Below are 15,794 nucleotides of genomic sequence, written 5' to 3'. Positions count from 1 at the left end.
TTCGGACAGAATATTAATTAAAAATGAATGAAAACTACAGTAAATACTATTGAATATGTCATTATTATCATTTTAAAAATGTAAGTGACGGGTAAAAATAGATTATGACCGGATTTTTATGACACTGTCAGTCAAAATGACAGACAACGAAAAAGTCTAGCGCAACGTCTGTACACATTGCATTAATATTAAGTGGATTTTCCCTTTTAAAAAGAATAACAGAATAAATAGTGTCTATAGCTTCCAATGAGAGTTTAGATTCTGGTTGAAGGTATTTTGGACAATTCTTTAAAAAAACATATCCAGTTCAGTCAGGTGTGATCAGTGGTGCGGGACGTGGAGTGCTGAGGAAAAAAACGTTTGGTAGATTAGTTTTGTTAAAAATAAATAAATGAATAAATACATATAATACACTGAAACACTGTCACATTTAACTTTGGGGATTAAATATATTTGTTGAAAAAGTTTTTGTTTGTGAATAACATGGTCACCACATGACACATTACTTGCTACTGGGTCACGTTGAATAAGGCGCTATTGGAAGAGAAAAGTTGACAGTTGACAGAGGAGGCTTTAAGTGCCTGTGACACGTTGAAAAAAATCTTAAGTAGCATTAATTAACATGAATTAAAACCCTATTTTGAGACGATTCGACTATAGGTGAGAGTGGGGTGATTTGTGCCAGTGGGGAAGTTGTGCCACCCCGTTTCTTGGCAACCATAGAAAAAAATTGGTCATGTGACACACATTTTTGAACATTTCACTCATCCTGAAAAGAAGAGAGAATTATTGCATGAGAGGTAAGGACATTTAATTTAAGAAAACTGTTTTTTGCCTTTCAAAGTAAAATTTCTATGATCACGTTTTTTTTTTATTGTTGTGTCTGAACAGTTATGTTAAGTTTGAAAACATTTCACACATGTTTTAGTGCTTTGGCAAGCTACTCTATGAATCTGTACAGCTAGCACAATGTTAGCTCAAAATTGATGGATGATGCAATTTTTCCAAAAAGGTGGGGTTGGGGTGATTTGTGCCACAGGACCTGGGGTAAGTTGTGCCAGGGGCACAACTCACAGGCAGATGAAAAGGGCTCTTAAAGAATCAAATCAAACTAAACTCAAGAAAATTAAGAAAGCGGTTGTGTACAGTCGCTCAGAAGAAAGCACCTTGGCCATTCCAAGTAATGCAGACATGTCCAAAGTCCGGCCCGGGGGTCAAATGCGGCCCGTGGTCAAATTTCATCCGGCCCCTAGCCTCTGTCATAAAATAACGTCTGGCCCACACACAGACTTAATAAATTGGTCAGCAGTACCTGCTACCAGCATATGAAGTAGCTTACACACTAAATGCTGCTCCTCATAAATACAAGCTGGATTGGGGCCCTCAAGGACCGACGTTGGCTACCCCTGTTCTACATAAAGGACATCAGCCAAGTTCAGCCCCCCACATTTTTACCACACCAAATCTGGCCCCCTTCGCAAAAAGTTTGGACACCCCTGAATTAATGACACCACTGAAGATGCTGAAGCAGACTACACACGACAGAGAAACTGAAAGGGGTGAAAAAAAGAAAAGGAGTGAAAATAAAAAGGGACTCTGAAACGGTCTAAACCAACCAAACCTAAAAAGAAAGTGACTGTCTTTAGTAGCTCAGAAGATGGTGACATTTCCATCCTACTTAACGACACCACTGACGATGAAAGTTATGCAGGATGATGATAATGATGATGATATTGACAAGGATCCGTCTGCTGGGGACTTTGTCATTGTGAACTTTGCAGGCAAAACCAAATCCTACAACTATATCGGATTGGTTGAGAAGGCTGATGGCACCAACGTCAGTGCCAAGTTTTTAAGGCAAAGTAATAAGAGGTCTGTGGATGGAGAGCCCATTTTCACTTTCAAAGAAAATGATGGAGTCATCCCTACAGAAGATGTGCGTATAAAACTACCCACACCACAAAAACCTGGTGGTACAGCCATAAGGGAGCAGAAATGTAGTATATTCCCCTGTAACATCAGCAAGTGGGATGTTATGTAGTTGGCCAGATCTGTGAATCGGATTGCATTTAATTTGGTCTTTATTAGAATTTCATTTTGTTCTGAACATGTTTACGTGGCGCTAGGCCTTGTTTCAGAAAATTTGCCTTCAATTTCATAAATTACCTTTAAATAGAACTGCTGATTTTTTTGTTTGTTTGTTTCTTTTGACTAAACTTTGTTCTGATGTGTTCATGGAGCGCGAGATCTTATTGAAAATTGACCTCTTATGTGCTTATTTGGCGCAATTGGCTTGGAGAAAATTGGCCTTTGATGTTGCAAAATAAGTTTAAATAAACCTTAAATGAATAATTTTTAATTTTTATTTTTCTAGCAGAGAGAAAATATACTGTTTCACTTCAATAATCAATGGCACAATTTACCCCAGTGCATTCTCTCCAAAGGCACAACTTACCCCGCACTGGGGGCAAGTTCTGCCAAAAGACCACTTTTTTTGAGAAAGTTATATTTCTTAAATACTATAGTTCAGATCCAAAATGATTGTTCCCAAAGATGCACCACATTCTGAAATATATGTTCATATTGCAGTTGGATAGATTACTATCATGACCTCACTTTAAAGTGACTTTATGTAAAAACTGGCACAACTCTCCCCTATAGGCAAGGCCGAAGATCATAAAATCACATGAAATCAAAAGAAAGGTAAAACACAGACAATCGAAAAAGGAAAGAAAATATACATTAAATCACGAATAGAATTTAACTACATATATATATGGTGGAAAACACTCAGGTGACTTGAAGTTCCGCTCTGAGACATTTTAGCCAACTTTCAAAATTGTTCGATATGTGTGTGTGATACATCATTGGAAAGCTTAAAATCTCAATTTTCTGGGGGAAGAACTTTTTTGAACAGGAGGGCATTTTCTTTAAAATTGTTTTTTAAACCGCAAAACCCTATCTGGAGGTGGGAGCATGCGAGAACAGAATTACAGGCGCCATGATGTTAACGAGATATTATCGCGTACTTACCTTGTTTTGATCCATAAACTGTGTAGCATGTATCACTGAGTGTCAAGACACTGCTGTGAATGGCCACAGCTGGATTTTTGGGGGATTTTATGGGTGAAACATGGTAATATAACAAGGGTCGCGACGCAGAAGTCGCAGACATCAAGCAATGGTCGAGATATTCTTTTTCATATATTTACCCCTTTTAACGTTTTTTTTTTTTTTTTTTGTCAATGTTTCTTATTTTCGATTGATTATTTATCATCTAACATATGGGAGAAAATGCGACGGTAACAAAACAAAACAAAAAATACAATTAAGTGATAGTTATGAGGTAGATATCAGTGAATTTTTTTTACAGAAGCCATTTTTTCATTGTGACATAATTTGTTTAAAAGGTTAAAATAATAATTAAATAAATTTCTCCTTTACAAGGTGGAGATATAAACACTATTTCAAGTTGGTCGAAAATAAAGGAAAGAACGTGGATGTAAACTGTAATTTATGTCCCGGTGCAAAGCTTTTGTCGACATCTGTGGTAAGCAATTCAAATCTGTTGATTTTTGTTGCACTTCAAGTGTAGGATAAATCTGTTGCTGGTGAGGTGCAATAAATATTACAAGGTTCTATAACACAACTACCTGTATGTTCTTCTCTATTCAACTGACTCGAATACTGCTCAGAAAATTTCAAATTCTTTGACATACTTCTTTTTAAAGTAACGGAAATAGTTACTTTCCCTGGTAACCAGTTACTTTTACTATAGAGTAATTCAGTTACCAACTCAGTTACTTTTTGGAAGAAGTAGTGAGTAACTATAACTAATTACTTTTTTAAAGTAATGTGCCCAACACTGTGTAGCCTATAATACATGTTTATGGATAGTTTTTCTTTTATTTAGAGCAGTACTTCTCAAATAGTGGGGCGGGCCCCCCTGGGGGGCGCAGAGAGAGGCTGGGGGTGGCGCATGTGACCTTGGGGAACATACTTTTTTGTCGAACTAGAATAAAGTGTAATTGCACATCCTCTCAGTGGGTGGCAGTGCCGGTCCTTTTTTCAGCGTGTGCGCAGTATTTCTGAACCAAACAAGAACACTCAGCAAATAGCACTGGAGATATGAAAAGCTTAGAAAAGGAAATATGACGAAGTGTATGTAGCATTTAGCTTTTGGCTTTGACTTTTAGTACCGTGGGAGATGGGGAAAGACCAGACTATTTACTTTGTCTAAAAATGTTCACAGCGGACAGCAGGAATGATTATTTTCAGCGCCAAATATTGCCAACAATCCTCCCGCTTTGTCAGTGTTACATCAGTAAATCAGGGAGCATTGTCAGTAGAGATGTCCCGATCGATCGGGATGCCGATTGATCAGGTCCGATCACGTCATTTTCAAAGTATCGGAATCGGCAAAAAAATATCGGCCATGCCTTTTTTAAATATATATATAGGCTTAAGGTAGGGTTATCAAATCACGGCGGTATTTTTTTTTTTTTAAATGTATCACATTAAAATATTTAACGCAATTAATGCATGCGCTGCACGACCCACTCACGCATTGTCGCAATGACGCCGTCTTACCCATATACAGAGATAAAAGGCAGCATGAAATGAGTAGAGTGAATTTTGGCAGCCTTTGGAGCCTTTTTTTAATTGGCTAAAGCCTTACAATCCTTCTCCCTACGATTAGAAATATGGGAAGCAATGTGGGGAAGCAAGGTAGCAATTGATTTTTATCTTAACACCTTATGTTATTTGCCAACGCAGAGAAGATATATCAATTGGTAGCACTATGCACAGTCATGGTTTCACTTCCCATCATGCATTTGGGCATGACTACAGTATCATTTACTGAAAGCTCAACAAATACACTAGATGGCAATATTTAGTCACAATAAAGTCACAAGTCTTTCTATCCGTGGATCCCTCTCACAGAAAGAATGTTAATAATGTAAATGCCATCTTGAGGATTTATTGTCATAATAAATAAATACAGTACTTATGTACTGTATGTTGAATGTATATATTCGTCCGAGTTTTATTCATTTTTTTCTTAATGCATTGCCAAAATGTATATGATTGGGAAAATTTATCGGGAATGATTGGAATTGAATCGGGAGCAAAAAAAAGCAATCGGATCGGGAAATATCGGGATCGGCAGAGACTCAAACTAAAACGATCGGGATCGGATCGGGAGCAAAAAAACATGATCGGAACAACCCTAATTGTCAGCATCGTATATGGTGGCATACCAAGTTGCTCAGTGCAAAATAACCCTACACCATAGCAATGGAGCTGATACTGCCTGCGGCAAAAATAAAAACTCCCTCTGTCCAATGAAACTGTCATTTTGTTCTAAAAAATCTTTGTTTTTTCGGTGTAATTGTTAGACATATTGTCCTATGTGTGTATTTTCACATATTGGATGTGCGTGGGTTTTTTTTTTTTTACGCGTTATTTTAAGTTGATCTATATTACAGTACTTTCTTCTTTAATATTAAAAAGATCACAATGTTATGCAGAGTTGTACTTATAAGAATTTTATATACAAATGATACTACAGTATATTCTTACAGTGGCGGCAGAGAGTTGGGGGGACGCGGAACGTTTACGTCTTCCTGAGGGGGGCGTAAGAGAAGATAATTGAGAAGCACTGATTTAGAGGGTGTTTTGGGGTATCTAAAGGGTTAATTCTGATTTACACGGAAATCCGGGTCACAGCGCCAGCACAGGAACGGAACTCGTTTGTACACCTTGGACATCTGTATTTGCACTTTATTTTTTTTAATTGTATTTTTAATCCCAATCCTAATACAGTATTCCATGTTGCATCAGTACTCTTTTTTTTATTCTAGCACAGCCTAACCACTGGTATCCAGAATGTCACATTAACCCACATTATTTAGAAATTTTCCCTATTTATCAGCTGCACAAAATCATGTCTTTTGCTTAAGGATGCCTACTATTAAACAGGACATGTAGTTCGGGTGATTCACTGCAGAATGCATATGGTGACCACAATGTTCACAATGCTATTTTTAGCTATACTTCCCCATTAATTTGTTCTCCATCATCTCTCATGTTTGTGTCTCTCCGCAGGCGTTATATGATGTTGGAGTTGACTCAGTGAGAGAGCCACTGTGGAACTGTGTGTGGTAAGCGACTATACATCCTTATCTACAGACACTCATGTGTTCAGGAATGTCAAATAGTCTTTTTATACATGCGTGCGCAGGTGGAGTCTAGGGATTTGGCGGAAATTTATTTGAACATTCCTTGCAGTGTTGTATTTGGCAGCCCTTTTAATTTTTGTTTTCATCTTCGTAGTATGGAAGATGATACTAATTAGTCTTAGTCATATTTTAGTCATTTCAAAATGTGTTTGTCTTCATCTAGTTTTTGTTGACGAGAACTCGAGACTAATTTCGCCTAGTTAGAGTCGACGTTTTCTAAAAAATGTTTTTGCCTGTAAAAATTTTTTTTTCTTCAGAAATAATTAAAGGTTTCCAACCATTTCGAATGAACAATGACAGACGAGCACATATTCTAGCGTCTACAAGGACAACGACAACTTGGTTATAATTCACCCTCAGCAGGAAAACAGTACATTTTGTTCCAATTAATTATCCCCACCTGGATGCCACAAACGTTGAACAAAACAACAAAAGATGTCCGAGCGGGCGCGTGCCGTTAGCATTAACCTAATGCTAACAGGAATGCGAATGCTATGCTAACACTACGAGTTACATTTAGTGTGTGATCATCACTCAGCACATACCTTTAAAGGCTAAAGCAACATTGGATATTCTCTCTGGCCAAGAAAAGTAGGGTTGGGCATCGTTTGAAATTGAACGATTCCGGTTCCGATTCAGATTCCATGTTTTGATTCCGGTTCCGAACGATTCCTGATCCTGATTCTTTTATTAGGCAGGGTCAAAAAAAAATGCAGGATCGAAAAAAATTCCATTGTTTATATTAAAGTCTTAACTTCTCGACATTTTTTTTTTAATTAAATGAACTACTCACAGGGCTAATTATTACTTGTATATGGCGGAAAACACTCAGGTGATTTGAAGTTCCGCTCTGAGACCCCCAATTTAGCCAACTTTCAAAATTGTCCAATATACATGTATGATACATCATTGGAAAGCTTAAAATTTCTATTTTCTGGGGGACAAAAAATTTTGGACAGGAGGGCATTTAAAAAAAAAAAAAAATTAAACAGCAAAATCCTATCTAGAGGTGAGAGCACGCGAGAGCAGAATTAAAGACGCCATGACTTTAATGAGATATCATCGCGTACTTACCTTGTTTCGATCCAAAAACTCCACGTAGCATGCATCACTGAGTGTCAACACTAGGGCTGTCCCAAACGACTAAATTTCTCCCGATTAGTCAGCCGACTATTTTTACGATTAGTCGACTAATCTAATAATTTAAAAAAAATTGGGGGGGGGGGGGGGGGGGGGGGTTGTTTACTAATTTAGCAATGAAATTTTTGTTGACGCTTATCAATTCACAAAAAACATATTGGAACACTTAAATTATTTATTAAAGTACAAATAAACACGTAAATAACAATAATAACTCACAAATAAACAATGAGTTCAAATGCTGATAGAATTAACTAGTTTAGCATCCCGATTGAAAAGGTGGTCTCTTAAACTGATGGTTTACAACTTTTATTCCATCCTTGATGTAATCACACCGTAAGACCTGCGGTGCACACAAATAAAACAACACAATTAGAAATTAACAAAAACTTTTCACCTTTTTCCTTTTAAACCTTATTTATATATCAATGAATTGCCTTTACCTTAATTTATTACCTTATCCTTGACAATCTCTCCCTTGAGTGCAATCACTGTATATACTGTATATATTTATGACCTTTTAACCTTATATAATTTTCTATACCATAAAATAAACCATAACATGAAATAAACCTTTCAGTTAACATTAAGGACAATACTAATAGCACTTATAGGCCCTTTGTCAATGAAACATTATTATTCAGTAAGGCGACAGCACCCTCTGGTGTACAAAAAATGAAGGAAAAAAAAAATTATTTGAGGTGTTTATTCACGGCCGACGTGCAGCCAAGCTTGGCATTGAAGAGACAGGACAGAAGAGTGTACCCTCCGTTGTTTCTTTGAAATAAGTCAATGTTTTGGACACTCTGGTGCGCTTTTTTTTGGCTTTGTGCCGCTTTCCCCGCTTGCATACAGAGCATCCGACATTCTGAACTTTCCACGCATATATTTTTTTTAACCCTTCATTAACCGTCGACGGGATGTTGTGCTCGTCGACGGATTTACGTCATCGATGTCAACACACAGCTGTGAATGGCCACAGCTGGATTTTGGGGGGATTCTATGGGTGAAACATGGTCATATAACAAGGGTCGTGATGCAGAAATCGCAGACATCAAGGAATGGTCGTCTGGATCGATTATTTATCATCTAAGATATCGGGGAAAAAAACGACAGTAACGAAAAAATACAACTAAGCGATCGTTATGAGGTAGATATCCGTGACTTTTTTACAGACGCCAATTTTTTCATTGTGACGTAATTTGTTTAAAAGTTTAAAATGTGCAAGTGAATCGTTTTTTTAAGTCGTTTATTTTTTTTAAACTAAATATTAGACATCAATTAATGATTCTAAACTGAAAATGCCGGACATTTCGAAGCATAAATATAATTACTTACGTTCTTTTTATGGCTCGGTTGAAACAAAAGCGGTTGCGTAACGTCTGTAAACGGGGGTTTTCAGGGTAAAACGGACAAATTAAAAATAGTTTGGGGGCTTATTGTGCCATGAATCTGCTATGGCAGCATATAGACATATTGTTCTATCAAACACAACAGTTCATTTGGCTTAGAATACAGCAGTTTATTTTAAAGAGGGGTGCAAGAGCAGAAACAGCTTTTTCCAGTCTTGTCTGTTTCCCGCCATATAAATATCAGTCTTTAAACTCGAGCAATTTTTTTCCACTCGGCGGTCAGGGCATCGAAACAAGGAATCGAAATTTAAAAATATGAACGATTCTGGGAGCATCGGAGTGTTAGAACTGGTTCTCATCGATGCTCAACCCTAAAGATAAGAAAACAAAATCGTGAGTGCAAACCTGGAGACTGGAGAGCCGCATTACATCACATGAGTGACACAACCAGACACTGCTACAATGCAGGCTAACTACACATAAAGATGTCACACATTGTGAACATGTGACAGAAACTATTGCGTATTTTCGTCTTGTTCTCATCTCGTCGGACGAAAACTGGCATTAGTCCCGTTATGTTTTAGTCTCGCAAAACACATTTTGAACTTATCGTCTCGTCATTGTTATGGAAAAATTGTTCCTTGACGAAAGATTTTCGTTATTGTCATCATTGACGAAAACAACTGATTCCTCGCTGATTCCTTACACGAGTAACTACAAAACCCTTAAATTGTTTGATTAAAAAAAAAAATGTCCGTATTAACAGTGAATAACGTCCAACATCCTACTAACGCTTCACCTAGCCAAGACCGCAACGGTTACAATTCAGTAAAACACTTTATTCAACACCCTTTTACCACATACTTGATCTCATCCAACAATTTTCTCTCAAATACATGTTATGTAGTTGGTGTAAAATAATAAATAAACAAATGGTGTAACCATGGTGATGATACTTGCCTGGCAGGTCAATGTATGTAGAGGCACGGCAATATTAAAGCACCATACATACTTCTTTTGCTTGTAGTTTGCAGCAGTCAAAATTAAAATAATGACATAAAATAAACACGCACATAGAACATATTGCATATACAGAAGGAATAGTAAATACTAAATGATCTCAGTGCGCTTTTAGTACATGCACCGCATGGCCTTTTTCCAACCTAGTCTTTACAATTGGACTCTGCTGCAGCACACTGACGCTAATAAAAGAGTTCAAAGCAAGCAAACATAGGAGCGCAAATTGATTTTTTTTCCCCCCTCATGAATTATAGCTGTAATGAATACAACCATAATAAACAAAATACCTTGGGAGCATTTACAGTGGTATGAAAAGTATCTGAACCTTTTGGAATTGCTCACATTTCTGCATAAAATTACTACCAAATGTGATCTGATCTTTGTCAAAACCACACAGATGAAAAAACAGTGTCTGCTTTAACTATGACCACCGAAACATTTATAGGTATTTATATTTTATTGAAGATAGTATGCGAACAATGACAGAAGGGGAAAAAATAAGTAAGTTAACCATCACATTTAATATTTTGTGCCTCCCTTTGGAAGCAGTAACTTCAACCAGACGCTTCCTGTAGCTGCAGATCAGTCTGGCAAATTGATCAGGGCTAATCTTTGCTCATTCTTTTCTACAAAACTGTTGTAGTTCAATCAGATTCGTAGGATGTCTGGCATGAATCGCTGTCTTTAGGTCATGCCACAGCAAATCAATGGGGTTTTAAGTCTGGACTTTGACTTAGCCAACTCAGAATGTGAATGTTGTTCTTCTGAAACCATTCTGAAGTTGATTTACTTCTGTGTTTTGGATGATTTTCTTGTTGCAGCATCCATCCTCTTTTTGGCTTCAACTGTCTGACAGATGTCCTCATGTTTTCCTGAAAAACATCCCAATAAACTTTTGAATTCATTCTTCCATTAATGATTGCAAGTTGTCCAGGCCCTGAGGTAGCAAAAAGCCCCAAATCATGATGCTCCTTCCACCGTGCTTCACGGTGGGGATGAGGTGTTGATGTTGGTGAGTTGTTCCATTATTCATCCACACATGACGTTGTGTGCTACCCCCAAACAATTCAACTTTTGTTTCATCACTCCACAAAATATTTTGCCAAAACTTCTGTGGAGTGTTCAAGTGTCTTTTTGCGAACATTAAAAGAGCCACAATGTTTTCTTTTAGACAGCAGTGGCTTCTTCCATGGAGTCATCCCATGAACACCATTCTTGGCCATAGTTTTACATATGGTTGATGTGTGCACAGAGATGTTGGACTGTGCCAGTGATTTCTGTAAGTCTTTAGCAGACACGCTAGGGTTCTTTTTTACCTCTCCGAGTATTCTGCCCTGAACTCTTGGCGTCATCTTTGGTTGATGGCCACTCCTTGGGAGAGAAGCAACAGTGCCAAAGTCTCCATTTGTAGACAACTTCTCTGACTGTTGATTGATGAACATCCAGGCTTTTAGAGATACTTTTTGTATGATTCTTCTTCAGACAGCTCTTTTGACCGAGCCATGATGCACATCAGACAATGCTTCTCATCAAGACAATTCTTACCAGGTGTGTGTTTTATAGTGGGCAGGGACTAATCTTGGCCCATTCTTCTATACAAAATTGCTGTAGTTCAGTCAGATTCCTGGGATGTCTGTCATGAATCGCTGTCTTTAGGTCATGCCACAGCATATCAATGGGTTTTAAGTCTGAACTTTGACTTGGCCACTCCAGGATGTGTATCTTGTTCCTCTGAAACCATTCCATTCCATTCCATGATTGGAATGGAATTGATGTCCTCAGGTTTTCCTGCAAAACATCCCGATAAACTTTTGAATTCATACTTCCATTAATTATTGTAAGTTGTCCAGGCCCTGAGGTAGCAAAACAGCCCCAAATCGTGATGCTCCTTCCAGCATGCTTCACGGTGGGGATGAGGTGCTGATGTTGGTGAGTTGTTCCATTTTTCCTCCACACATGACGTTGTGTGTTACTCCCAAACAATTCAACTTTGGTTTCATCAGTCCACAAAGTATTATGCCAAAACTTCTATGGAGTGTCCAAGTGCATTTTTGTGAACATTAAACGAGCAACAATATTTTTTTTAGACAGCAGTGGCTTCCTCCATGGAGTCATCCCATGAACACCATTCTTGGCCATAGTTTTACATATAGTTGATGTGAGCACAGAGATATTGGACTGTGCCAGTGATTTCTGTAAGTCTTTAGCAGACACTCTGGGGTTCTTTTTTACCTCTCTGAATATTCTGCGCTGAACTCTTGGCATCATCTTTGGTGGATGGCCACTCCTGGGGAGAGAAGGAACAGTGCCAAACTCTCCATTTGTAGACAACTTCTCTGACTATCGATTGATGAACATCCAGGCTTTTAGAGATGCTTTTGTATCCTTTCCCAGATCAACGATTCTTGATAGCTGGTCTTCAGACAGCTTTTTTGACTGAGGCATAATGCACATCAAACAATGTTTCTCATCAAGACAATTCTTATCAAGTGTTTTTTTTATAGTGGGCAGGGACTAATCTTGGCCCATTCTTCTCTACAAAACTGCTGTAGTTCAGTCAGATTCCTGGGATGTCTGGCATGAATCGCTGTCTTTAGGTCATGCTACAGCATATCAATGGGGTTGAAGTCTGGACTTTGACTTGGCCACTCCAGAATGTGTATTTTGTTCTTCTGAAACCATTCTGTTTTTTTTACTTCTGTGTTTTGAATCATTGTCTTATTGCAGCATCCATCCTCTTTTTAGCTTCAACTGTCTGACAGAAGGCCTCAGGTTTTCCAGCAAAACATCCTAATAAACTTTTGAATTCATTCTTCCATTAATGATTGCAAGTTGTCCAGGCCCTGAGGTAGCAAAACAGCCCCAAATCATGATGCTTCTTCCACCATGCTTCATGATGGGGATGAGGTGTTGATGTTGGTGAGTTGTTCCATTATTCCTCCACACATGACGTTGTGTGTTACCCCCAATCAATTCAACTTTGGTTTCATCAGTCCACAAAATGTTTTGCCAACTTTTCTGTGGAGTGTCCAAGTGTCTTTTTGCGTACATTAAATGAGGAACAATGTTTTTTTTTTCAGCCAGCAGTGGCTACCTCTGTGGAGGCCTCCCATTAGTTGATGTGTGCACAGAGATATTGGACTGTGCCAGTGATTTCTGTAAGTCTTTAGCAGACACTCTAGGGTTCTTTTTCCCTCTCTGCATATTCTGCGCTGAACTATTGGTGTCATCTTTGGTGGATGGCCACTCTTTCGAAGAGAAGCAACAGTGCCAAACTCTCTCCATTTGTAGACAACTTCTCTGACTGTCGATTGATGAACATCCAACTTTTAGAGATGGGTTTGTATCCTTTCCCAGCTTTATACAAATCACCAATTCTTGATCGCAGGTCTTCAGACAACTCTTTTGACCGAGCCATGATGCACATCGGACAATGCTTTTCATCAAGACAAATTTTTACCAGGTGTGTGTTTTATAGTGGGCAGGGCAGCTTAAACCACTCATCAGTGATTGGGCACACACCTGCCTTGAATTGTTTGGTAAAAATTGGTTTCAATTGTTCTTTAAATCTCCTTAGGCAGAGGGGTCAATTTATTTATTTTTTTTCCCCTTCTGTCATTGTTTGCATGGTATCCTCAATCAAATATAAAAACTAGGGCTGGCAAACGAAAAAAAATTTTATTCGCGTTAATTACAGCTTAAAAATTAATTAATTGTAATTAATCGCAATTAATCGCAATTCAAACCATCTATAAAATATGCCATATTTTTCTGTAAATTATACATATATATTCTGTAAAATAAATTGTTGGAATGGAAAGATAAGACACACGATGGATTTATACATTCAACACCGGTACATAAGGACTGTAGTTGGCATTTCACTTTACTGTCATTTAAATCTGTCTATGCTGTCCTCACTCCGAAGCGTCTACTTTTTCCAAAGCTAGACAGCTAGTGAACGACGCCTTAATAATCAGACTTCTTGCTGTTTCATCTGATTTGTTAATAAAATGGCCTCAAACCATTGTCCTCTTTAGACCGTCGTAAAACTACAAAAAAAGTACACAAGCATTGCATTAGCAACAACGTTATACATAAACAAAAAGCGTCTCATACAAAAAATATAACATTTCACTTACTAACATAATATGTACATTCTTTACAACAACCATACTTACGGACAAATCTTGTCCAAGGATCATATAAGCACAACATTACAACGTAGGCGTCAGCCCGAGACGTCGTGCAGCCATATTGAACTGGCAAGAAAACAATAAACCATGTGGCAAAGCGACCACAAGAGTTCGCCGTTAGACAGCAGAAAAAGCCTTGCTGTAAAACTTACCAAAAGGCAGAATACTGTCTGAGCGGGACATGTGCGTTAATTGCGTCAAATATTTTAACGTGATTAATTTAAAAAATTAATTACCGCCCGTTAACGCGATAATTTTGACAGCCCTAATAAAAACCTATAGATGTTTCGGTGATTTTAGTTAAAGCAGACACTGGTTTTACATCTGTGTGATTTTGACAAAGATCAGATCACATTTGATGGTGATTTTATGCAGAAATGTGAGAAATTCCAAAAGGTTCAGATACTTTTTCATACAACTGTAAAATTGAAGTCTGACGATACCTTTCATTTCATTTGTGTTTGCAATAATGTGTCGTCCTTGTTTTTGTTCGGAGTGTTCGACAAAAAGGGAGAGAATAAAACAATCACTTGGATGTCTGCGGTTATGATTCCCACATCCAATATTATATCACAGGATTGTCTCTTTGGTTGGAGGCAAGCAATCACAAAACATGTAGTACACTTTTCAAGGCCTATTTGTCATCATTGTGATACAGCCTGTATCGCATCTCAATGCATCTGTGATATAGGCCACAGCACAGTAGGTCCAAGTCAATACAATCACTGTGCACCTCACAAAAACACATACAGACTGTACATAAGTATATCAGCTAGCTGCCTCAGTTTAGGTCCTGGACTAAAGGCCTTGGTTTTTCTTTTTTCAACATCAGGTTTCAAAATGTCTGGATAAGCAGTGCTTCTATTGTGAACATTGTACAATGAAATCCCCTCTGCAGTCTTTACCATTGAGAGTTGAGCAAGTACCGCTTGGATCTTTGTAGTTGCAGCTTAGCAACGTGTCTGTCAAAGTGAAGGCAGCCTTCAAATATGCAGCGCAAATCCATTAGTGTGACACGGCGTGCACACACACAGACGCACGCACTGATGATGGCAATGATGCAGAGGGGGTGAGGATGATAAAATGAGGTTGATGCTCCCCAAAACAGCTTTAAGGCAAATGTGAAAAGAAGCATATGTATTGAAAATGGAAATGTATCGCTCTGCAGATTGTTTTTTTTTTTTTTAAGTGCAGTAGATCTCAGCTTGTTTGACACGTCATTTGATACACTGTAATGAAAAGTAATATGACAGTCTGTTCCATCAAGTAGACCATAGGGTTATGGTATTATTTATCCCATTTAGGTAATTAAAACCAAAAAAACAAACAAAAAAAAACCTTTCACTGAATTACATTCTCTCCTGATGTGCAACGATCCCTTCTTGGAAGGAATGAACAGGAGAATATTTTTGTTGCAGGGCTGTTGTTTCATATGTGCATCACTTTTAGCTAAAGCTAAATGGGCAAGTACAGTGGGACAAATAAGTAATTAGTCAACCACTAATTGTGCAAGTTCTCCCACATTAGAGAGGCCTGTAATTGTCAACATAGGTAAACCTCAACCATGAGAGACAAAATGTGGGAAAAAAAACTAGAAAATCACATTGTTTGATTTTTAAAGAATTTATTTGCAAATCATGGTGGAAAATAAGTATTTGGTCAATACCAAACGTTCATCTCAATACTTTGTTATGTACCCTTTGTTGGGAATAACGGAGGCCAAACGTTTTCTGTAACTCTTCACAAGCTTTTCACACACTGTTGCTGGTATGTTGGCCCATTCCTCCATGCAAATCTCCTCCAGAGCAATGATGTTTTGGGGCTGTCGTTGGGCAACACGGACT

This window comes from Corythoichthys intestinalis, chromosome 10, assembly GCF_030265065.1.
Source record: "Corythoichthys intestinalis isolate RoL2023-P3 chromosome 10, ASM3026506v1, whole genome shotgun sequence".
In the NCBI taxonomy this organism is placed as follows: domain Eukaryota; kingdom Metazoa; phylum Chordata; class Actinopteri; order Syngnathiformes; family Syngnathidae; genus Corythoichthys; species Corythoichthys intestinalis.
This window is presented reverse-complemented; position numbering follows the sequence as displayed.